The sequence below is a fragment of the Coenobita brevimanus genome, chromosome 8 (assembly GCF_032717465.1).
Source record: "Coenobita brevimanus isolate Jiangsu-jjx chromosome 8, ASM3271746v2, whole genome shotgun sequence".
In the NCBI taxonomy this organism is placed as follows: Eukaryota; Metazoa; Arthropoda; class Malacostraca; order Decapoda; family Coenobitidae; genus Coenobita; species Coenobita brevimanus.
This window is the reverse complement of record NC_136961.1, coordinates 48,872,621-48,898,952: the sequence shown is the minus strand read 5'-3', so window position 1 is coordinate 48,898,952 and position 26,332 is coordinate 48,872,621. Positions and strand designations below refer to the sequence as shown.

Below are 26,332 nucleotides of genomic sequence, written 5' to 3'. Positions count from 1 at the left end.
CACTTCCCCTCTGCTCCCCACCTGCTTGAGCCTTGATTAAGCATCCCCCTACTTAGCAGAGGAGAAAAGTGGGCTTCCGGGGGGGCTTCCAGGGGCGAGAATAAGTGCCGGTCTGACCCCTGGGCTACGGGTCTCAATGGGGGGTTAAGGAGACTCATCCCCTGGGGGTTCTTGAGGGCGCTTCGTTGGTTCCGCTTCTGGTTTTATTATTATTATTATTATTATTATTATTATTATTATTATTATTATATTATTATTATTATGGTTATTACCACCACCACCACCACTACTACTACTACTGTTATTATTATTATTTTATTATTATTATTATTATTATGTGTTTAACTCGAACCATTTTTGGCAGCCCGTTTCTTGAGGTGCGGTAGTTCTACTTACATACCATACGCCTTTACATGTCACCACCATGGCACTAATACCCACAGTTCATCCATACTGAACAAATCCTAGGGCTGTCGCACTCGGGATTAGTGTAATGTTATCAACGGGGGTCTTTTTTTCTTTTTCTTTTTTTTGACACGTCTTCGGGTCTTGCAGATCAGTATAGTCTGGTTTAAAATGGAGACGAAGGAGTTTTTTTTTATAGACCACAGTAAAATTGGACTTCTTCATATCGCGGGGGCACAGCCATCGCACGTTTCCATGATGGCATCGGGCGGGGCGGAAGACAGGTGTAGGCAAGATGTGGTGTTGCATAGTTGAATGTTTACGAGTATGTCTGCGTGTGTAAGGAGTCTGTAGTTTCTTCCCCGAGAATCTGAACCGCCTAGTCGTTTTACCTACTCGCTGCTGGCCAAACAAGGACATGGGGGCTTAGGAAAAGTGTCCTGTATTTGCCCGGGTCCGGAAATCGAACCCGGGTCCACTAGCTCCCAAAGCTATAGTCCTTTTGCCTTAATTTAGCACAGATTTTTTCCCCCCCCTTTTGCAGCTTGTTTCACGTTCCGAGTAAGACAGTAGTGTGGCCTTGCATTCTTTTTATAACACTTCTTCGTGACTAGCATCATATTCTGGTGTTAATCTCTTGTTACACTTCAGTATTCAAGGAGATATGACAGTTTTAGGCCAAGACAGAGGAAAAATGGAGTTATATGGTACCGCTGCGTCACCTGCCCTCATTAACATCTTTTCTAACGAAATTTAAGATTACCAAACTGTTTCCTGACCCACTTTGGAATCGAACTCGTGTCCGTCCGAATAGCAGACCACTATTCTAACCACATCCTTTTGAATCTCCCCTCAGACGTTTCCTCTCCCGTGATTCACTCCTCCAGGAAATTAGAGTAAGTTGTACCTGTCACATAATTCTTTCCCCTGAACCAATATTTTTCCCTCGTAGACGTGTTTGCGGAACTTCTCTTGAGATCTGTAGTGTTTATTTCTGCCGAGATGATTGTTGTTGTGAGCGCGACGCAGCTCAACGGGAAACTTAGAAGCCATTACAGCAACAGGATATAAATTTTTCACCATAACTTGGCCCTGACGTACGTCCTTCTGCAGCTTATTTCGCATAGGTGGCAGAGAAGACAATACACGGCTCCGCATCCTTTTTGTAGTGCTTCGTCATGACTGGCATCTTATTCTAGCATCATATTCTAGCATCATGATCTGGCATCGTGTTCTAGCCTCATATTCTAGCGTCATATTCTAGTGCTATTTTCTTTTTTCCAGCCCCACATGCAAAAAGGAGAGATGCCAATTTTAGGCAAGTTTTAATAAGTTAATATCTGGCAAGTCTAAGTGACTTTCCCCATATTTTCACAGCCAGGGCCACAGTTCAAAATGTGTTAATTTACTGACAGTTTAACATTCTCTTCAGTAAAGCACGGTAATTATTAAAAATGTGCACAAGAAAAAATCACACATAAATTCATCATCCAGTTCTCTATTGCCCTTATCAGGAGGGAAGTGGCTCGGGGCTAGGGCAAGGCTACTCAGTCCCGACATTTAAGGCGAGGGTGACTAATTTCACTCGCTCCTGTGTGGCATTAGGTGAGGAATAAACAACAACCAACCCTCCGATTCAAACCCTACTTGTGTATGAGTCCTAATTGGTGGAGCACCTTAACTTCAGGTGTCATTTAGTTATATGGTTTCTGGGTTACAGGAAACTACTTGGTCTGTTACCTGGTGTGTAGAGTTAGTTGAAGGCAGCACTACATCGAGTGAGTGGATGAATCACGTCATTGTTATCTTGTCTAGTTACTGATTTCACGGATTTTGTGTCATCATTTTCAGGATTAGGTCTTAAAACAGATTTATGCATGTCGACTGAACTCAGGCTGATAACCACCATGGGTTTAATCTCTTTAATGCGATATCTTACGTTTTGGTTTTCTCAGACAGTTACTCAGCTTAGGGGATATTTTTCGAGCTGGAGAGGACAATTATAGTCGTCCTTAATCCTTCCAATATAAGAAATCTCTCAGGCCCTGAATAAAGCAGTTTGAAGAGAGCAAAAACGAACTCGTAAGAAAAAAAGAAGGTAAACGCTACATTGAGGAGTGAAGATTTGATGCACATAAATTCCGTGACCTCCACCCTCCTTGTCTGTTATCAAACCCAACCTGCCACTCGTGATATGCAAATGGGGCTGAATTCCTGCGTTTAAGAAGCCATGGCGTATGATCTAGGTCCGGCTTCCTCGATGTGAAAGCTCGCCGAGACGGAAACGACCTGTAGAGTGGCAAGTGCGGTAGTTAAAGCGTATTAAACCCTGAACCCGTCTCTTGACCTCCCTGGGGAACGGACCCGAACAGATGGTAATCGTCATAACCCAAATATGCATTTCCTCGTCCTCCTCCACCTCCTCCTCCTCCTCCTCCTCCTCCTCCTCCTTCTCTCCTCCTCCTCCTCCTGCCGCTATCAACTCAGGGCTTTTTTGCTCCCCCTTGCCTCAAAATAAAGAAGTCATTCCACACTTCTTGCTGTTTTCCAGGCTCTTCTGCTTTTCCGCTTTTTCTTTGCTGCGTTTTCTTTCCAGTCCTTCCTGCTTTTATAACTCTTTCTTGCTATGTTCCAGTCCCTCTTGTTTTTCGTCTCATCTTTTCGTGATATTTTCCAGTCCTATCTGTCCTTCCTCCTGTTTCCCCATAATATTTTCTAGTCCCCCTGCCTTTCGTCCTCATTCCTTGCCATGGTTCAGTCCCTAATGGTTTTTCTTCCCGTTTTCTTTCTTTTTTTTTTTTTCAGTCCCTTCTCCTTTCTTGCAGTTTTCCAGTCCTTCGTGATACTTTCCTTTTCTCGCCATTTTCCGTTTCCTTCTTCATTTTCTCCCCCATTCTTGCTGTTTCCCACTTACTCCTGCTTTTCCTTCTGTGATATTTCGATGGGGTGGAGAGGTATATGAGAGAGGGGGGTGTGAGTTGGGAGCAGGGCAGTGAAATGGCGGGGGACAGGGCGACTTGGAGGCGATTTGTTTGTGGCCACCCCAAACGGGATTGAGGCGTCTGGCAATAGATAGATAGATAGATATTTCGATCTTACTCCTTTTTTCCCCCCCGACTTCTGCCATAACATCTTTCCTCCTTACTCATCATTTTGTCTCGTTTCATCTTAAATCTACTTGCCATTTCATATTCTTTACAGTTAATTAATTTGTATCACTGTTTTATTTATTCATTATTATTATTATTATTATTATTATTATTATTATTATTATATTTCTCATTCATCATCACACTGATCCTCTTCCTCTGCTAGTCATTACCTTACGTAATCCCCATGTTTTCCTACCGCCCTCGTTCGTACACACAAACAGTACAGGAAAAACATTACAAACGACAGCCAAACACACATTCTCAGTTCAGCTGCATTATTATTCATGCCCCGATAAACAAACAGGAGATAGAGAGGCATAACGAGCATAACTGTGTCAATTATCAGGCCCGGGATCACTGGCAAGGTGGGTGACAGGTAAAGTGGTGGATGCAGGTGCTTACTGAGACAGGTGGTTTGGATGGGGGTCAGATTGGCTCAGATGGAAATGACGATGTTTTTCTCCGTGCTTCTTGTGCATTTTCCTTTCATATCCCATATATTAAGCCTCATCTTTTCATTTTCTTTAACTTTCTGCACTGTCCACTGGCTTCTCTCTTTTCTTATACTCTCTTAAAACATCTGCCTCCTTATCCCTTTTACATAGTTCTTTCCTTCTCTCTCTCTCTCTCTCCTTTCCATCCCCAGTTTCTTATCCTCGTCTCATGTAATTCATTCATCTTCCTTTGCCCGCCTAAAGCTATGTTTCCCTTCACTTTCCCCATTTCCATTTATGGTCGCTCACTTTTTCATTCTTATTGTCCTATTTTCTTATTTCCACCGTATTCTCTCCTTTTTAATCTATATACATTCATAAATCATCATCTCTGCTACTGATTTCACATATCACATTGTCTTTCAGTGTAATTCCTGAAAACTCGCCTCCATCTACATCTTAGCCACCGTAAGAAAAATTAATTAAGAAATACCCACACAAGGAAGACAATAATAATAATGTTGAATTTGATGATGCTAGAATGAATATACGGAAAAAAAATCGTAAGAGCAACATGGGAAACTATATATATAATGAGCATAAAAGGGAACATTAACGAAATCCGTGAAGTGAGAGAGAGAGAGAGAGGAAGATAACAGAAGCAAGAAGGAGAAAGAAAAAGAGATTGGAAGACGCCAGTAAGAGAGAGGAAGAAATACACAGATATCAGGAGGAGAATAGAAGAAATAAAAGATAAACGAAGAGATACATAGATTTCAAGAAGAGAAAGAAAGGGGCGAAGAGAAACTAAGAGGAGAGAGAAATATACAGAAGGCAAGAAGAAGAAGGAAAGAGAAGATGCCAGTAGAAGAGAAGGACACATAGAATTAGACACCAAAAAGAGAGAGGAAGAGCTAAATGGATGGCAAGAGAAGTGATGATGAAATGTAGAGAAAAGAAAAGGAAAGAGGACCCGATATAGGTAAACGCCACGAAGAAAGACGAAGAGAGAAACAGAAGCCAAGATTACAAAGGAAGAGAAAAATAGATACCGAGGGAAAGAGGAGAAGATTTAAAAACAAAATAAAAGAGAAGAGGAAACAGAACAGACCAAAACAAAAACAAGAAGAGAAGCAAGGCGTGAAAAAGAGAGAGAGAGAGAGAGAGAGAGAGAGAAATGCACTCCTCTATCACGCAATCACGTGTTAGGATTTAGTGTTGATATTACAGGACTTAAAAACCTGCGAATGACATTATTACCTGTGACGAGTGAGTAGTTAGCAGGTGTGTTCACGTGCTTGTTAGCCCTCACCAACCTCTCTCTCTCTGGTTATATATATATATATATATATATATATATATATATATATCCACTCAGCTTGCCGTCTGTTGGTCCATCTCTTCAGTTTTCTTCCTTATATCACATTTCTCACTGTTTTCTGTCTGACTGAGGTTTGTATCTAGCCTCAGTTTTAGCCTGTTTGGCCATTTGTCTTTCTCTCAGTTCTCTTGTGTGTCCATTTCCTGTCATTACAACCCACAAGCAAGTCCTTCCCCGCCCCTCTCTGATTTGTCGGTGTCTTGTGATCCTGCGTCCCGCCCTGAGTTATTGAAGGCTTCCCGGCGAGGAAATAGTACACTCACGGGTCCAATTATACAACACATCAATACATCGCCTTGGTTTACCCGCCTCCCACTAAGCTTTCACGGCCTGTGGGTCTCTCGTAAGCTGATTATATACGTCTGTTGGGACCCTTTTTCTCAGTAATTATTGAGTTAGGAGATATTTATGCCCAGGAACTGAGGAAGTGTCATTAGAAGAGAATCACAAAAAGTTCAAGATTTGAGGAGGTCTTTAGTCTCCAGTTTCGTAGTCATCTTTTTTTTTTGCTTTTTTTTTATTCTTTTTTATTCATTTATGATTGTCGACTGCACAAGGGTCACAGAGGTAAATAATTAATCTCCGTAGGTTTGAGATTTGAGAATGGGAAGTTCTGTGAGCTCCGTGTCCCCCCGCACCTCAGCGGCAGCAAGGAAAAATGAGAGAGAGAGAGATTCAACGTACTGATTTGGGAAACTGGTTTTTATTATTCCTGTCTCTTTCAATGTATGAGGTCTTTTCAAATCTAAAGACAATCCTCCTGCCGCAAGATATATATATAGATAGATAAATAGATAGATAGATATGGATAGATAGATAGACAGAAGTGATTGTTATGGGTAATTTTTCTCGCATAATTGGAGATCGCACTGAATGTTCGTAAGATGTATATCATTTTATTCACTTTTTTCGTTAATATGCATACCGGAAAATAGCCTGTTGTCTTTTAACCCCGCCAAATTAAACCTTTCAGTGCGATGACGTTTATCGTATATTATTAGTTTTAACTCTGATCTGTCTTATTCAGCTGAGGAATGAAGTCTTTTGCTACATGGGAGAAAAGTCTTTATGATAGAGGAGGAAGAGGAGAATGAGGAGGAGAAGAAGACGAGGAAGGCATATAGATTTGGGGGGAAAATGATGATGGTAATGAATGCTAAAGGCAACACTAGCGCACAACAGTCTGTCAAATGACCTAATCTTTGACCTTGGCCTTTGATGTATTCTCTCAGAGTCTATTAATTTCATCTCTGGTTGAGGCTTAGTCCTTCCACCAAGTTTGATACAAATCCAATGAACTCTGTTTCCGTTACAGGACCGAATATTTGACCTTTGCTGCATTTTCTTGACCTTTGCCTGTTTGTTCGCAGACTCGAAAACTTCATTCTTCCCCATCCTTAATCTTCCCTCCGAGTTTGGTTGAAATCGGATTGTTTGAGTTAGCCTAATCATTTGTCGTAGATGTTTCACTTACGTATATTCACAAAAAGATAAATTTGATCCTTGGCTGACCCATGGCCATTCGACTAAGTTTCTTTCACATGGGATAAAAACTGTTTGAGTTAGCCTATACTTTTCGCACTCTAAGACACTACCCCCCCCCCCCCAACACACATGAGCGAAATGATACACTTCGGCTCTTCGCGCGTTGGTGTAATGATGATGATGATGATGATGATGATGATGATGATGGCAGTTAATAATAAGAACATTGATGATAATAATAATAATAATAATAATAATAATAATAATTTAAAAATGCCACCAAAATCATCATCATCATCATCATCATCATCATCATGTTCATGAGGAAGGGAGAATGAGGTTTGATTCAGGCGTTCCTTACCCTTCAGCCCATTAGAGGTGTAGGTGCCATTGCCCTGAGGTGACACAAAACACGAATTGATCTAGAGGGTCGCCTTCGTGTGGTGGCACTGATATATCCAAGTCGCTCAACCGCCTGGGTATACAAGCGTCCCTCACTTCCCGTACAAAAAGAGGATGGTGGAGTGTAGGAGAACTTCAGTCTGCAGTCCACGGAGTTGATATTTTAAATCATCCTGGGTCTACAGCAGCGACAACAACAACAACTATTACTACTACTACTACTACTACTGTGTAAATATGGCACATTATTTATCACCTTTATACCATCTGCCAGTACCAAATGCGCAAGGAAACTTCCTAAGAATAACAGAATGCGGTCTTAAATTTTGGCATCTTCTGCTTTCACGCCTCTGGACAGCCTTTAACGTTGCGATATTGAGTTTTCTTTATGACTTACCTAATCACAGCGTCGAAGGATTTTACATAGCTGATGATTTGACTGGATATTTCTCGAGATGTATGGTAAAAGATGCGTTGAGAATTATTATAGGCATCGTTGAAAATTAAGCTGACCATGCACTTCTGCGTTTTATCCGCTTGCGTCGGATCCCTAGGCTAAGTTCACGTGATCTAGACATTTTAATGCTGATTGAGTGGCGTATGGTAAGGAAAAGGGATAAAAATACTGAATCCGCCTATGAGAGATTAAATTTGATGGCAAAACACCCAGTCTTCACTAGAACCTGCAGCCTCAGACCACCAGACACGTGTATTAGTTTTCAAGGGAAGAAATCGAAACTAATGGAGGTTTTGTGGCCTTGATGCTCTTCCCTCCATTTTCCACCAAGACCTAAATATTAAAAGCTTACTAAACTAGCCCCTCTGAACTGGTTGTATAGTCATTAAGATAAACAGCCATTTAAGGTTAATGAGGTGGGGACAAGATCTGTAACCTGCACGTCCCCAGCAGACTAAGTAGCTCTGGAAGTGAATTGTAAGCAGGTTGCGCTGAGTTAGTCGTAAGATGCTGAGGCGTTTAAGGAGCTGCGTACCCGGAATAATAACTACTAATTCTATGTTACGCTGCTTTATTGCGGCTTTTATTCAAAGGTCATTGACACAGATCGTCTCCAAGGCCGTACGTCTCACAGATAGCTTTTATTTATGTATTTATTTTGTCTTGTAAGCATGTCCACTTGTGTAAATCATCCAAGGTGGCCCGTAAACTGTGCTCTACTTATCTGTTGTGGGGCTCAGTCTGTTGGTGTGGGCGGTGGCGTCGCGGTGGGAGTAGGAAGTGAAGAAGTGATGCAGGTTGCCACTCACAGCGCTTCTTAGCAGTCCCTCCAACGCCCGATACTTCAGCAGGTGGTGTGGAAGGAGAGCATTATATATAGACCATTCTCTATAAAATCATGGTGTGGCTTAATGTTTATTTCTTCCCTTTATGCAAATATCTATAAACTGCTACACTTCGATGCCTGTGAACCTTAAAACATCGGCTGATTATTTGCTCTAGCTGACGTCAGAGGATTTTACTAACGACAGGGAAACGTCGTGATTACAAGGGCTGAAAAAAGAAATAATGAATATCAATAATCATGGCGGAAAAACTTTGAATTTGGTTGGCGACGTAACTGCTGTATTTTTACCCTCACGCGAGAGAGAGAGAGAGAGAGAGAGAGAGAGAGAGAGAGAGAGAGAGAGACGAATGTACGATAAGATAAACACCTAATGTGTTCCTCTTCAGACAATACCTGGAGTGCTTGGGTGCAAACAGGTAAGACCAATTAGCATTTATAAGGTGTGTGGGGGGTTCCTTCCGGTGGCTGGGGTAATCAGATGACACCTGCTATTAGTCCGTCATCACCCTTCCTGCCAGGTACACTAATGACCCGCCAATGATAGTCTTGCTAATGATCTCTCCACACCCGTGATCTACGTCCACAATCAAGTGTTCTAAGGGTTATTCTGGGTGTAATTCTTCTTTTTCTCCTTTTTCTTCTTAGTGTAGTTGTGATTTTAATTCTTCTACTTTTTCGTGCTCCTGATCTTATTATTATTATTTTCTTCTTTCTTCTTTTTCTTCTTCTTTTTCCTTTTTTCTTTTTCATTCTTCTTTTTCTTCTTCTTCCTCTTCTTCTTCTTCTTCTTCTCATTTTCATTCCTTATATTCTTATAATATTCGCCCCTTTGTCACAATATCGCAGAAAGAACTTGACATTAAAATATTATTTGTCTAATTGCAATGTCAACACCTTTTTACGAGATACAGACACTTAATTCTTCTTCATTATTATTATTATTATTTTTTTTTACGCTAAACGATTCGTATAAAAGGTTAAGATTTGTGTGCACCAAAATGTGTACACAGAGAAGTTAAGTAGTTACTGAGTCAAATGTATGAAAATACTTGAAAACCCAGGGTGAGCACACACACACACACACACACACACACACACACACACACACACACACACACACACACACACACACACACACACACACACACACACACACACACACACACACACACACACACACACACACACACACACACACACACACACACACACACACACACACACACACACACACACACACACACACACACACACACACACACACACACACACACACACACACACACACACTAATTCGAGATTCACACCTTCGAGACAGACAGATAAACTAACACGAGCGCCACTCAAATCAGCATCAACATCAGCACGAACTACCATCAAGGGTAATTCTTCTCACCAGGTATTAATCTTACCGTCTTGCCTTTACCTGATGATTTTCTACAGGTGATTGGAACCCTGTGGAAGGGAATGGGTGAAGGGAGGCTCTTTGTATTTCCTTCGATTAATCGAAAAAAATTATCCTAAATTAAGCAATACCTTTAGAATATGCCGAGAGAGATATAATGTCGCCGAGGTGAATGGATTACCCTCTTCATTCCAATAATTTTTTTTTTTTTTTAGCACTTTCTTAGTATTTATGGACGATTTTATTCCCCTTGACTTCGATCTCTAGTAATGAAGCGGTATTAGGGACATGTCTAAGCTCCTTTATTTTGATAAGTCATAAGGTGAATAAAAGGTGGTAAAGAATAAGAGATAAAAATAGGAGATAAAATATGGCATTGGACTGAAGGGGTTAGCAGCACGAGGAGGAAGAGGGGAGGGGGTGACTACGAGCGTGGCCGAGGCGGAACAGCGGGAGTCGACATCCATCAGGTTTTATTAGCAGCCTCCTTTATTAACACTGATTATTTGACCTGGGGACGTCTCGGCGGCGTCATCCTCTCGCTGATTAGCATATCTTACCTGTTGGGCTCACCTGCCTGGCCACCGGTAATTGAAAACAGATGCTCCGTGCATGACCTCTGAGCTACGGGAGTGTGGGTATACAGACGTGAGGATCGATAGGAAGAATAAAGATATGTGGATTCGGGAGGAGGTGGACATTGAGATTTGGTGAGAAAAGGTAGCTATTTAGAGTCAGAGATAAAGAGAAGGATGAAAATATATATAAACTTTGATAAGGTTTAGACCTGAAAGAAGACACGCAGAATCAGTGCTAAAGGAATGATCAGTAACTGTAAGCTTTGTTCAGACGGATTTGGGGTCGTGAGGACAGATACGTCGTGGGGAAAATAAGGGGATTTATTAAGAGATAGATGTAGGTTTTGATAAGGAGAGAAAATATGTTGGACGATAGATAAAAGAGTACATGAATAAACTGTAGCTTTGGTCAGGTTGGGTATTGAGACATGAGGGTAGATATGTAGCGTATAAGGAGAAGTATAACAGGTATACTCGTAATTATGTGAAGGTAGATACGTACAAGGTAAAGGGATAGAGATATAAGTATTTGCTTTAGTGAGGTAAATATAAAGACAAAAGGAGGATGAATAGATACAGATAATGGATGTATGGGTACAAAGATTTGGGGGAAATAAGATGAACAGAGACGAAGATGATGGAACTGAGATATAAATGTATGAAGAGAATTTAAATCAGAACTCGAGGAAAGAATACAGAAAGAAACAAAGACAAATAAGCCTGAAAGAAAAAAAGAAAGATGCAGGGATTAAAAGACAGGTATGAGTGAAGTGAAAATTAAATATATTGACGTAAGGTAGCAGATGGAAGGAAAACACACACACACACACACACACACACACACACACACGAAGAGGAACAGGAAAATAGACAAAAGTAAAAGGATGCAGAAGAGAACCATATTCTCTCCGCGCCCAGTTTAATTTGGGGATACACAGAAAAAGAAATATATAGTTTTTCTTTAACCAGATTCCAGAGTACGAGAGGGAAATTCGGAGTGGTAACAGGGAGTGCAGAGGAGTGGTGGCAGGAGTTCTGGACATTATAGACGCAGCCACCTTGAATGAACACTGGGATTGGGCATTTGGTAATAAAAAAGGTAAAAGGGTACTCTTATATTGTAAATTAAAATCACGTGGACATAATCTGTAGAATAGCGGTGATTCCTCAAATTATGTGGAATCTGTACTTCGGAGATTAGTTCTTAGATTGCCAGTCTCTGAAGAAGTATTACGCTTGCATGAGACTGGAGCGACTGGAATATGGAGAGAAAACTTGTGAGGGACATGATACAGGAGTATGTGAGACAGGGTGGTATGGGTGGTAAACGGGGTCGTTACAGTGTTGGGACTATTCTCTTATTGTCCTTTTCTCGAGGCTATTGTTTACAAAATGCACGTTATGCAATATACTGTACATACAGATGGACAGACTGACGGAAATGTAGATATGCATTTGTATTACTCATATATGATAACATGTTCAAAAAGAACGTTCAGAATGTCGTCAACCCTAGGATGCCTAATATACTACTGTAGATAGCTCAGCACCTACGTCAACATAATCATCATCATAATTATTATCATTATCATCTCAAAGTGGAGGGTAGGCTCTAGAAAGTACTGGAAAAATGATTTTATATATATATATATATATATATATATATATATATATATATATATATATATATATATATATATATATATATATATATATCTAATCCTACATTGCACCATGAGGAGCGTAGGAGCCCGGGGCTAGGCAGTTGGTCCCGACAATTAAGATGTCCAGCCTCACTTATCCCTGAGTGGCATTACATGAGCAATCAACCCCAACCATCCCTCGGATATAAACCTTCACCAGCTCAATCCGATTGGAGCGCAATAATTACCCACTAAACCACCAGGCACCAAAATTTGGTTATATGGTTACCACCCTGCGTAGTAAATAGCCTCCTGGTGTACAGGAAACCATTTGGCTTGTCACTCAGTGTAGAGTCACCCACAGGCAGAAGGAAGAGGAAAGAATGAAGGAAAGAAAGACAGACGAGGGAGTGTAAAGTTACCCGTAAGCAGGACAAGGAAAGAATGAAGGAAAGGAAGACAGAAGAGGATGGAAGGAAAGAAGGCTGGAGGAGAGGAGAGGGCAGTGTGTATATATATATATATATATATATATATATATATATATATATATATATATATATATATATATATATATATATATATATATAAGAATATTACTGCAAGCTCTTGATATTCCACACATGTTTCACCTACCTACATATTGTTCTCTGAAGTTGTTTAACATATCTAGCTTCCTCAGGAGGCCATGATAATTGAAAATAAGTCTCTATCACCTGTGCATTGTCTAGAGATCAGGGTGTGAAAGAAACTGGCCCCAGCCGCCATTTTGGTGTTACGTCAGTCACAATCACTGATGCTTTGTTTGTAAATATGCATGTGTGATCGGTGTAGGATAAAGGAAAAGGTTATTTTTTTTTTTATTATTTTTTTTTTTTTAAGCGGCATAAACCAGTCTAATGATGATAACACACACTGCCTGAGTCGCTGTTAGCACTCTCGTACGGCACCAAGATGGCGGAGATGGCCAGGTATTTAACACAAGGGGGTCTGTCTTGAGGGCTGGCGGCGATGGAGCAGCGATACTGGCAGGCCGCTATGACAAACGCGTGATAACTTACAATCGCCCCGTTTACCAGCGCGATAACTCCTCCCCTATCTTAATGATATCTTATTCTCTTATCTGGGCAGGTGCTTCGTCTGCCGCGGTGGGAGGACGCCTTGCATTTGAATGAGATGCAATCGCGCTCTGTTAATTAATGCAAGGGACATAAACTGCTGAAAAATGCACCCATAAAGACCTCGTAGGAATTAGTTCAGCCTGATTGTTTAAACCAGGGGAGACTAATCCAGGCTCCATTATCGTTGTTTTTGCCTCATTATAATGGTAAAATATTCGCCGCTTGGTGAGGGGAAACTATTATTACTCACGCGGGGGCATAAAAATGTGAGATTATATAATGTTTGAGTTTTAACGCCTATAATTGCACTGGGACAGGAAGGTGGTAATTTAGTACAATTTATGGCTTACAATTAGCATAGAATTCACGCCACTCAATGCGGCTAATTTAGTTCATTCTCGCCTCCCAACCAGCGATGCCAAAGGTTAAATTTCAATAGGATTATTAGTTTGAAGTGAAGGAGGAGGAGGTGGAGTTAGGAGGGAAGGGAAGGAGGAGGAGGAGGAGGAGGAGGAGGATGGTGATGAAGATGATGATGATGATGATGTTTATGATGATAATGATGAGGAGGAGGAAGAGGAGAAGGAGGAGGAGGAAGAATGAGGGGGAAGAAGACAAGCTGGGAAAGGAGGAGAAGGACGACGACGACGAATGACAATCGGAAAAGCTGACTGACTGACCTTGCCGTGACCTGGAATGACCTTAAAGAACGATATGTACCTCTGCTATTGACCTGGACGGTATGTATCAGAACCAGTGGGTAATGATGGTGAGTATGACGGCTGAGGATGCCCAGGGGAGCGTAATTCTGAAATATAATCACTTGAAATGTGGTAGTATATGACAGTGAAAGACCAGCGAATACAAGAATGGGATGGAGAGCATTTGATTACCTAACTACCTACATGAAATATAAGTAATTGCCGTTTTATCAGAGGAGGCGTTTGCATAATCAGTATGTCTTTCCTCTTATAAGCTGTGGCTCAGAAATATGGAGTCTGAGAAAATCCTTGGAGCTCAAACTTAGAGTAGCCTAATCACAGAGGAATGGGAAGAGTTATGTTTGGTGTCACATGGAGAGATAGAAGGAGCCTCCTGGATAAGAGAACTGGTGAGAGTAGGTGATACAATTACTGAAGTCACAATGCAAAAATGGATACGGGCAGGTCACGTCTTTCGTAAAACGGATAACACATGGAGAAGCAGGATATCGAAGTGGCAACTCCCAATTGGAATGAGAGAAATGCAGACAGAAAGCAATGAAATGAGATTGGGAGATTCGCAGGGATTCGAAGAACAGGCAAACAGTCAATAGGTTAGAGTGGAAAAAGGTGGGCGAGACCTTTTTCCTGCAGTGGACTGACTCCAGGCTGATGATGATGATGATGATGAGGATGATGAGCTATTGTCTCGTTGTGTATAATTACTAAATATTGGCAGTAACTTCGACAAGAGGGCTAACTGAACCACTGCTTTAACTACAGCGGTTCATATTAGTCTCAGTGCAGATCTGATCCTTCTCTTTAGAGGAATAGTGTCACCAGCATTACCCTTCCTAATGCTAGCGAAGTACGAATAATGGAGTGTTTGTAGGGAAAATGATGCACACGAGAGTTTAGGTGTTGTTGTGGCTATGTTTGTGTGTGTCAGAGTTTTTATACGTCAGCGATGAAAAAGGCAGGTTGTTCATATATGCAAACGTATGATCAGACTTACAACCAGAATACCACCAGGGAATCAAATCCGCAGTAAATTATATATAAATGACCTAATATTATTTCCATTGTTACCCATGCAGCTGATTTGCCACTTTCCCTCTGTTTACAGGACCAGTTGTGAGGAGACTAATGATGGTTTGTGTAATTCCATAAATCGTTTTTTTTTTTCAGTCTTTTTGTTATAAAGTCATATTATGTTGCAGAAGAGTTACTTATAAAAATTTCACTGCTACTTATACAGGTGATCTACCACTTTACCATGGTTAAAAGTATTACCTGTGTGGAAATGTCTTGATTTAAACGTTTACCTGGCTCTTAATTAAGACAACCTGTATGCATTCTCCATGTTTGTTACTGAATGCAAATCTTTTACAGGGAAAGGTCATTGTTTTTATTTGGACAGTCAGCAGCGATTTAAGTATTTTCTGATTGTCAATAAAAGAAGGTTTACGATTAATACCTAATGACTTTGCAAGGGTCATTAAGGCAGCGTCAATTACCTCTAAGATTTAAGGCTGTCGTGTTAAGAAACCTGGGGAGTCAATGGCCTAAGCACACGTTAAATTGAAGCACTTGCAGTCATAAGGGCGAATCATCCAAAAGCCAGTTTTAAGAATAAAGTTTGTTTTCCCTATTCAAGAACCATCTATACGATTTTCTGGTGGACCTCAAAGATAGAAAATTTAGTCTGTGCAAATAATCGGGATGCATCTTGGCCAACCTTTCGCTACCTAACACAAATACGCCCTTGGTTGCTTGATCCATTGACGTCGAGAACTTTTATTAAACCTCTCCTCTTGCCAGACCCCAACAACAGATGGAGGCGCGGACCAAGTACCAAAATCGACCGCCAGGGGGTTCTTACGTCACCCATAATTAATAACCTGGGGCCATTAGCAGTTAAAGCAACAACGTAATTAAATGTAACAATAGCCGAAGAGACTGTAAATCCCCACACCAGGACTTACCAAGACGGACGAGGCGCCATTAAATGTAATTTCTAAGATAAATAACCGGTGTTAATAATGCAGTCTAATGTGGCCTCTGCTTGCCTTCATTAGAGCATCCTCCTCCCCTCTCCACCTCAACGTCGTCTTTTATATTTTCATTTTATATACTTATTAATCATGGTTCTCTTTACACTGGCATTAAATTTAGACTCAATTATGCTGTTATTAAGTTTCCTATCTCCTTAGGCCAAATACACTATAATTGTATTTTGATTTCATTTTGCTAACGTTTAGATTTCTTTCGCCTTAATCTTTTATGTACCTTGTTTAAATTTACGTTCATTTTCCCTACAACTCATCATCTTGACACACACTTTCCATTTCTAGTTATTTATCCTTCTATTTACTTTTCTTGTCTGTTTAAGTAATAATTCACTCTCTTCACTTCAACTATCATTTTCTAATAATTATTCATCTTCATCATTTCCTTGGCACTTCTCTCATTTCCTCTTTCCTCTGTCCCGTCTATTTTCCTTGCATTTTCTCCCCTCTGTCAAATCTCCTTTCTATACTTTCGTCTATCAGTCAGTCTCTTCTTTATCTTTCCATCTCTTGCTCCTCAGTTCGTTCTAGTTTCTTTACGTTCTTTTCCATCCGTCATCTCTCTTTTCTATATTTCTTTCATCGACCAACCCCAGTCTCTCAATCCTTTCCTTCGTCCGTGTGCAGCTCTTCGCATTTCCTAGTTGGGTAGATTTTTTTTGATTTTTTTTAATGGTTCTGTATTTAGTCAGTTCTCAGCAGCGTTCTTTGCTCTCACGACGCACCATATATATTCTACTGCCTCGTCTTCTCGTCTGCCTACTGTCCCATCCACCCCACTTTCATAAACCCTCCTTATCTACCTCTTACTCTCCACTCGCAACACACGACCAAGAATATCACCCCAAGCTTCCAGCCACATCCAGGTCAACACAGTATTCATCGTTAGCGTTCATTTGTCCTTCTGTCTTGCCAAGTCACTCCACATTCACTTCTAAGGTAAATGATTCCACTGACCTCACGTGCAACAGGTTTCCTGAGCACTTTCTTTTCACCAGGATTCGTAGTTTTATTATCTAGTCGCCCCTTTCAAAGTCAGGTTTTCCTGGTTTGATGCTACCTTACTATACTCCATTTTTTTTTATTGAGGCGAAGGTGCACTTGACAGGTTGATGATGACTAGCTGAATGGAACATGTCCAAGAAATATTTACTAGCCCTAATTTCCCCCCTCAGATATTTGTTGTCAGTTAATAATGCTAGATTATGAAGTAATGTTGCATTCAGCCAATAATCACCAATCTCTCAAGTTCATCTTCGCCTCGATTAAAAAAAACGGGGTATAGTTAATCTGATTCACCATGTTATTGCAACAGTTTCAGATTACTTATACAATCACATTTCGACTCCGGATCTCAGAACTAATCGCGTAGCTCTTATACCGGTATTCATTGTTAAATTTTGTCCTGTCACTGGAACATTGCAAATCATTCCTCATGCCTCTCCACTGTTTCCTCTTTCATCCCTCTCAGTACTCCTTCTAGACAGACGATGAATAGCCTTTGAGAAATCCCACAGTCTTTGACAAGTCTTTTCTTCTCCCCTTTGGGGCTAAGATGCGAATGAATGTGTTTGAATGGATGGGTAAATGGAGAGTGAGTCGTCCTGTCTCGGCTACCTCCCTTTCCTTGGGGGAAGCAGCCTAGGTATATAGATAGATAGATAGAAGTATTTCATTCAAGTATCCTCTGCTTGTACAGGTGTTTTTGCTCCCTAATACAAAACTCCAAACACTCTTCAGCATTTTATAGTCCACTCTGTAATCATAACCCTCTTGTTTACCTACTATGTGCCCATTTCACATGCCTTTTCCAACTATTGGTGGCTACAAATTCTTCCTAATCTACTTCTAAAATTTTGTGTTCAAAGTGTCCAGGACCAAATATTTGATGCACACACCCCGCTGCCCTACGTGAAGCCACCCTCCTTCACGCACACCAACTCGCCAGTATGCATTCATCCTCACTACGCATTCTGCCTTAGATTACCCTGTTAGTCATTAGGCAGATATCCCTATGGTTATTGCATTCTCTCATAATTTTTCCCTTACGCGGGAATGTTTCGCTAAAGTCTGGTACAGCTCTAATTTTTCAGCGTAATATTTACTCGATGAATATTGTTGGCCCGTCCCAGAACTAACCTAAAGCTCTCCCACATCAGCTGAGAGGCGAGGCTTACGCTGTGTAGAATATGAGATTTAACTGTATACAAGTGAGCACCAACTCGGGATTATCTTAGTTTAGTTGCTGGCCAAGAGTGTTGACTATGATCATGCACGAATCTGTACAGTAGTGACGTTCAGCTCTCATGGCAGTACTTCACAGGAAAGTTGGCTGACCACTGTGATACCTGTTTCCTCTGTTACCTCGTTCTACATCTATGAAAGCACTTCTTATCCCTGAGTCTTCCCTTATTTCATCCCACTGTTCTACTTATATCCACTTTCCCCACTTTTTCTTTCCCTAGCAACTTTCACTTCATCTATGTCGACCTCTTCCACTTCCCTTACTTCATCTCTTCTGCTTCTTATACATGCAGTTTCCATATCTCCTTACAGCTTAATCTTTCGTTCCCCCAATCAGACGTGACTCCTTTTGTCTTTATTTCCACTCTCTTCAGTCTTCATCCCTTAATAGTAGTTATTTACTCCCACAGCCACCTACATCATTCGTCTCATTTCCTTGCCTTCAGCTCTACCTACCTCCACACGTATCTGCACTGTCATCCATCTTTGCCTGTATGTACCTCCCCTCTTCCACTTTCTCGTATCCTTTTCCTCGCCTCTGTCTAATGCAGTTCCACCTTTAACTACGCACCATTATATTCCCACCTCAACCTTTCCCCCTCCACCTGCCTCCCACACCCATACCTCCCTCAACTCCACCTTACCTCCTCCACCTGGCTTCTCTTCCTGCATTTACCTACCCTAATTTGCCTCCAATTTACTTCCCACACCTTTATTTACTTCCACCTCTTCTTCTCAGTCTCTACGTTCTTCCACCTGTACTTACTTCCTGCACCACCACCTTGCCTCAAACTTACCTCCAGCACCTCCATCAATCTCACCTCATCCCAAGTACCTCCACCTTACCTCCAACACCTTGTTCTCTGCCTGCCACCTCCTCTACCTCATCTGTAACCTCCCAAACCCATACCTAGCTTTACCTCCACTTTACGTCAAACGCCTCCACCTTCTGCTTACCTGCTGCAACTTCATTTACCTCCACACAGCACCTCCGTCTATGTTCACCTCCAATTTACCCCCCCCTCCCCTCTCTCTCTCTCTCTCTCTCTCTCTCTCTCTCTCTCTCACCTGTCTATCTTCCACGTCCCCCCCGCAGCTCCCTACATGCGGCTGGGTGGATTAGCATACAGCACTAAACACTTCAGCACCCAGGCGTTTGTGTCATCCCAGGCTGAGATATGAGAGAGAGAGAGAGAGAGAGAGAGAGAGAGAGAGAGAGAGAGAGAGGTGGAAATGGAAAAGAAAAAATGGGTGGAAATCGAACAATGCCAAAATCGTCGGGAGACAGAAAGAACAGAAAAAAAAAAATTACTTCATCGGGTTGCAGGGGTTAAAAAAGATTTTCATCGTTACACAGATCACACAGACCTTAAGCTGGCGAGGAAGTGGCAAGGCCTTGATATGAATAAAAAATCGTATTCGCAGTCACGTAAGTATAAGGCAAGAAGAGGATGTTCTAAGATGACGTCATGATCCAACAAAGACGGTGTTAGCTGCGCAGTGGAGGATCAGATTCTCCTTGGAACATAATAGGAGTAAAGAATGTCATGTTGTTTATATTCCTGGGTACAAACTGCCCCTATGTTAGTGTATATCGGTATTATTCTGACACACTATAAACATTATGAGAAATACACAAGCCTGCTCAATCAACGAAAGAATTAATGGAGACCCACTACATTCCATTAATCCAAACCTGAACGAAATTTTGTCATTTTTCTGAGCGTTTGGGAATCCTGAGTTACATAAATGCAGGTTGATGCCAAGTTATAACACCTTAATTAAGAGGATAATAGAGTACACGTTATTTAAATGAGGTAAAGAGTAACAGTATATTTAAGCTCTTCGTCTGGGGTCTCAAAATACCACTGCGGAAGATTTGATAATTTTGGTGACCATAGGCTTTATTCTCGTGGAAGATATCGCTCTGCTCGCCATTATGATCTTCACAATAATTCCAGATGTTAGACTGACATTTTAATCAGGCATTTTCTGAGTCAGGAGAGTGTAGTCTTGAGTGAGAGACACTAGCAGAGTGTATGAGAGTGAGGTGGTGTCAGCAGGAGAGAGAGAGAGGGAGGCCGAGAACGATGTGGAGAGACGGAGTGCAGTGGGAGGAAGGGATCGTTACTTAGTTCTCGGAACCGAATTGCCTGAATATCCTTTTTTCCCCGAGACCATCCCCTCACAGGATGCGGCGTCATGCAACATAAACACACACACTCATCCCAAGACTTAATTAAAAAGGATGAGCGAAACAAAGAAAGGAGGAGAAAATAACGCCAATAAATACGAAGACAAATTGAGAAAGAAAAGGTAAAGTCAGCTATGCCACAGAAAGATACAAAAAAAAATGATGAGAAATAAAAACAAAAAAGACAATCAGAAAACTAAAACACGGCCGTAAAAACAAGAAATGAAAGTAAAGGATTAAAAGAAAAGCTCTATTCAGACCAAATTTCATCCAGTCACAAAAAGAAGAAATATAGACAAGTTAACTAGAAAAAACAGTTAATTAGACGAAACTGTATCCGCTAAAAAAAAAAAAAAATCCTCTATCTATCTATCTATTGCCAGACGCCATAATCTCTTAAGAGGTGGCCATTTGACTTTGAGTTATTGGTTTTATGGGGTGGGGCACTAACTCTCCACCAACCCACTTGTTGACACGTAGGGAGCACGTATGGGTTGGTTATATGGTTACCACCCAGCGTTGTAAATGGTTTCTTGGTCAGACGTCATCCAGCCAAAAAAAAGGAGGAAAAGAAAAAGAAAGGCAATTCAGACCAAACTTTATCCAGCAAGAAAATGGAAAAAAATCGGGCATAAAATACGACTTAGACCAAACATCAAGAAGCAAGAATAAGGGAATTAAAGCAATAAGTAAATGAATAGTAAATAAATGTGTGTAAGTAAATATATAATTGAAAAAATAGGTAAATAAATGAATAATCTATCCGCACGAAACTGCCTTCAGCCAGAGAAATAAGCAAAACAGAAAACTACCGGAACAGAAGTGCATCCCATCCTTCCATCTACCCATCGAGCGAGGCAACCAAACAAACAGGGTTCAAGACAAACACATCCAGCCAGTAAGGGAAAGAATCAAGCGAAAAATAAATCCAAGAAAAGACTATCCAGACCACGGCGCATCCATCCTTCCATCGAGCGAGTCAGCCGGGCAAGACATAACACACATCCATCACCATCATCGCTGGAGTCTCCCCCACCGTGCACTCTCCTTGCTCAAATTACGTATGCAAACTCTCCCCTTCCCCTTACTCCTGCCAGACCACAGCCATCCTGTCCTGACGAGGTAATGGGGGGGGGGGGATAATGGAAGGAAGAGGGAAGAGATATTTTGAGAAAGGCAACAGGGAAAAGACGGAAGCAAGGGAATCAAGGACACACACACACACACACACACACACACACACACACACACACACACACACACACACACACACACACACACACACACACACACACACACACACACACACACACACACACACACACACACACACACACACACACACACACACACACACACACACACACACACACACACACACACACACACACACACACACACACACACACACACAGACGGAGGAGGGTAGACAGACAGACTGAGAAGGTGACCCGAGAATGATGGAAGTTAATTTTTAGCAGGACGAAGGGAAGCAGGCGAAAAAAAACTGCCAAGATAAAGATGGAAGAAGAGAAAGAGTTAAAACACAGGAAATGGCGAAAGGAAATTAGATGAAAATAAAGAGAGAGAGAACTAAAGAAGAAAAGATGTACAATTAACTACAACGTGAAAATGGAAGACAGGGAAGATGGGGGAGAAGAAAACATAAGGAGTAGGTGAACGAACAGAGAAGTGCGAAAGCAGTGGGAAGCTGGAAGGATATCTGAGAAACTAAATTTTTAAGGATAAGGCCAAAGAAAGGGAAGAAGAATCACAGAGAAACCGGATAGAGAAGGACATAACAGAAGGAGAAAAACGAAAAGTACCAAAGAAATAATAATAATAATAATAATGATGATGATGATAATAATAATAAAGATACGAAAGGTCTTAAGATAATGGAAGGAAGAGGAAGCGAAAACGAAGAAGCAGCAGAGGACAGATAAAAGGTGAAAAAAGCTAACAAAAGGAATGAAGAAGAAAGGAAGAGGGATGGGAATATCAAGGAGAAGGAGAGCTTTATGAGAAGGTACAGGGAAAAGATGGAAGATAAGGAACGACGCAAACAACACAGAGAAAATTAGAGACGAAAGACATAAAACTCAAGAAGAATGAAGGGAAAAGGGATGAAAAGGAAATATGAACGAAGAGCAAAAGAAGGAAGGGAGAATGAACAGGGAAATGCTGATGAGGAGAAGAAGGAAGAAGAAAAGACAGGAGATATTTTGAAGAAGAGGAGCAGGAAGACAGGAAGATAATGAAGAAGTTAGAGAGAAATAATGGAAGAAGGAAGAGGAGAGAATAAAGAATTAAATGCACAAGGAAGAGGCAAAATAAACAGAAAATGTTAAGATTACGGGAAGACGAAAGAAACCAGGAAGTAAGAAAACAAAATCGATACTGGGAGAAGTTAAAACCGAACCAAATTTCCCATAAATAAAAATAAAATAAAATGAAATGGTAAAAAAAAAATAAGCATACTTGGAAATGAGACAGGACAGAGATAGAAAAATTAAGAAAAAGTCAGAAACCATGGAATTAATGCCTAACAAATGCACGCAAGTCAGTAAGGCAGATTTGTGTTATTTCCAGTCTTCCCTTGAAATGTTACATCCAGGTCCCTAAGTGTATTAATGAGTGAACAGAGATAGGAGGAAAAACAAACTACGTCCTGGATTCTGACCGGCCCTGGAATCGAACTCGGGTGCTTCGAGTTGCAAGTCGGGCATGTTAACCATTGGACCACCGTTTTACCCCGAAGAGAAAGGAAAATATAGGAAAAATTAGTTTTGATAAAGTAAAATTACAGCAGTAGTAAAGTAAGATCCATGGAGGGAAAACAAATATAAATCAGAAAACAACGAGATTCTCAAAAAAAAAAATAAATAAATAAATAAATGTGTACCCGGTAAATAAATTATGACGTGAAATATTCTGGCATAATTAACCAATTCAACCCAAGGACGTAAGTTAATTATTCCCTCTTGTCTGTAGACGAGACTAGTAAGCTTTTCGGGAGATTAGAGAGACTATTCAAATCAGTGTGGTTAGGTAACACCGAATAAAATTGTCTGACATTAGAAAGGAAAAACACAGGGAACAGTTAATGGCGCTATGCTGTTTTATTTAGGGTTACACTTGATGCCTTTGATAATAAAAAAAATAGCATTGTCAGTAAAGGGCTAATTGGTAGTATCTGTATCTTTAGGTTCAGTTGGAATATTAACACGGTGGAATGCAGGTTTATTGTAAAGGGCTAATTAGTAGTATCTTCATCTTTATGTTCAGTTGGAATATTAACACGGTGGAATCCGAGTTTATTGTGACTATCTCCTACAGCTCACCATCCCGCTTTCGGTAGATAGGGAAGTAGGTGAGGGACGTCTTTGTAACTAGGCCAGCAGAGCGACCTGAGTGTAGAGTTACTAATTCTTTAGCTCTCTAGGAAGCACTTGGGTTCTCGAAAACACAAGGCAGTTTACCGGATAAGAACTGTGTTAATCAGATAGTTCAAATAATCTGGATAAACCTAAGGGCACGTCCACACCAGGTGCTTACTGGTGCGGGCGGGAGTTCTGCATCACTGTATCCCTTAGAATTTCTTGCCCGCACCCGCCCTCGTCCAGTGGAGTCGCGTATGGGTCACAGTGATGCACAAGTGTCATCCGCACCCCCCCCCCCCCCGCGCCAGCAAGCATTTGGTGTGGACACGGCCTAATTGCTTCTGTGGACGCACTTAAAGAGCCTAGACAAACACAAGACGATTTTCTTAACTTTATAGTCGTCTTGTAATTCAGGGAGTTGAACCTAGAAAAACAATCCCTGCTTATTCACCATTAAAAACAGACAATTTCATTCATATGAGAGAAATTCAAGCGTAGTTAAAGGGATAACTATTAATAATTATTATATTGCAGCAAATAATTCAAAATAAATTAACAGATTTTAAATACAGCTGAATATCCTATCATCTCCGGAATATTAAAATTGAATCAAAGAAAGGAGAAGGGCCAAAAATTAATGAATAAATAAAAGTGAGGAAGCAAGGTATAATACAGTTCATTTATCATCATCATCGCCATCATCATCATCATCATCATCATCATCCATCCATCGCCAGACGCCATGTATCCCAAACGGGGTGGCCAAGGGCTTAGAGTTAATTGTTTTACAGGGAGGGGCACTAATCCTCCACCAACCCCACTTGACACGTAGGGACGCCAACAGCATCTGGTGTTCCCAGGCGGTCACCCATCCAAGTACTAACCAGACCCAACGTTGCTTAACTTCGCTGACCGGACGGGAAGCGGTGTACTCAACCAGAAGAAGGTAAAGAAGAATCGAATTATTCAGAATAACTGTATCTCCAAATATCTCCAAATTACTCCATTCGACATCCGTACCGTAGGGAATAAAGCAATTGCAAAGAACTTACAGCGCAATAGCATGTTTTTATTTTGCATTTTTTAACGTCTTCCGGACACCTGTACTCATCTAAGGAAAAATCTCTGGCAATAAAGAGGTTAAGAAATACAGGGTTAGTGAGGAAAAGAGAAGCATAACAGGAATTAGTTACGACGTGGTAACAGCCAAGCCCATGCATAATATCGCCTCCTTCCTCATCCTGCACCGCCATAAACTGCTGCACTTCCTGAGAGAGAGAGAGAGAGAGAGAGAGAGAGAGAGAGAGAAACCAAATCTGTATATGTGTTTGTCATTGTATGTGTGTGTGTGTTGGGGATTGGTGAATGTGTGTGTGTGTGTGTGTGTGTGTGTGTGTGTGTGTAATTCACCGGGTCGGTCAGGATCACTTGATGGTCGTGATCGTCAGCTTTTACCCTCCCGGAAGGGAGCTGAGAGCTCATATAGTCCTATCTAAGGGCAAGGCTGTGACCTTCACACACGCACACACCCGTCCCCTTGCTCAAGGGGGACAGTAACCACCCACTTCGTCAGTGAAACTTTTCGCAACATGAGCGAGGCGCGAACTCCCGTCTACCAGATGGCAAGCGAGAGCGTTACCACTGCACCAGCGAGCGGTGTTGTGTGTGTGTGTGTGTGTGTGTGTGTGTGTGTGTGTGTGTGTGTGTGTGTGTGTGTGTGTGCGTGCGTGCGTGCGCGCGCGAAACATCAGTAACACCTAAACTACTACGCAAATTGCAACCACAAATAACACACAAACCAAATTAGTTCCAGCAAAAGCAAACTAGTTGGCTTTGTGCTCCTTAATCCGCGTAAGTACATGATCTTCCCCTCAGAATAATAATAATAATAAACAGTTGCCTTCAAAGTTAACACAACGAGTGACTTTGACATTATGGTAAAATGGGCTTCTTAAAATTACTGGCTTCTGGCTGTACCTGAACGTGTGTATAGCTGAAGTTACAAATTCACGTCTAGATTACAGGATCATTAAGTTACAATAGCACGTCCAAATTACCGGGTCCATGTATCAGGTTACAAAATGACATGCAGACTAACGAATCATATATTAGGTTACAAAAGGACGTACAAATTACAGAGTCAGTATATTATGTTACAAAGTCACGTCCAAACTTCCGGGTCAGTGTAATTATCAGGTTACAGTATTACAAAGTACCTGGCAGTTTAAGTTACAAAGTCACATCCAAACCACCGAGTCATCTCTTACCAAGGTTAACAGAACGAAACTGGATCTTCTCGTGAACGCTGGCTATTCGTGACGCCTCCTCCTGAGCGATTCATTTTGCATATTACGCATTATCATTCTCTTAAATTTATATCGTTTTAGTATCGACATTGAATCTATAGCATGCAAGAGGATATTGTAATGTG

General features: G+C 41.1%; 1 pseudogene; it reads right to left on the bottom strand.

Moving 5' to 3' along the window:
* Positions 1-24,736: 24,736 nt before the first annotated feature.
* On the bottom strand, positions 24,737-24,855 carry LOC145408746 (5S ribosomal RNA; annotated as a pseudogene).
* Between the last annotated feature and the right edge of the window lie 1,477 nt (positions 24,856-26,332).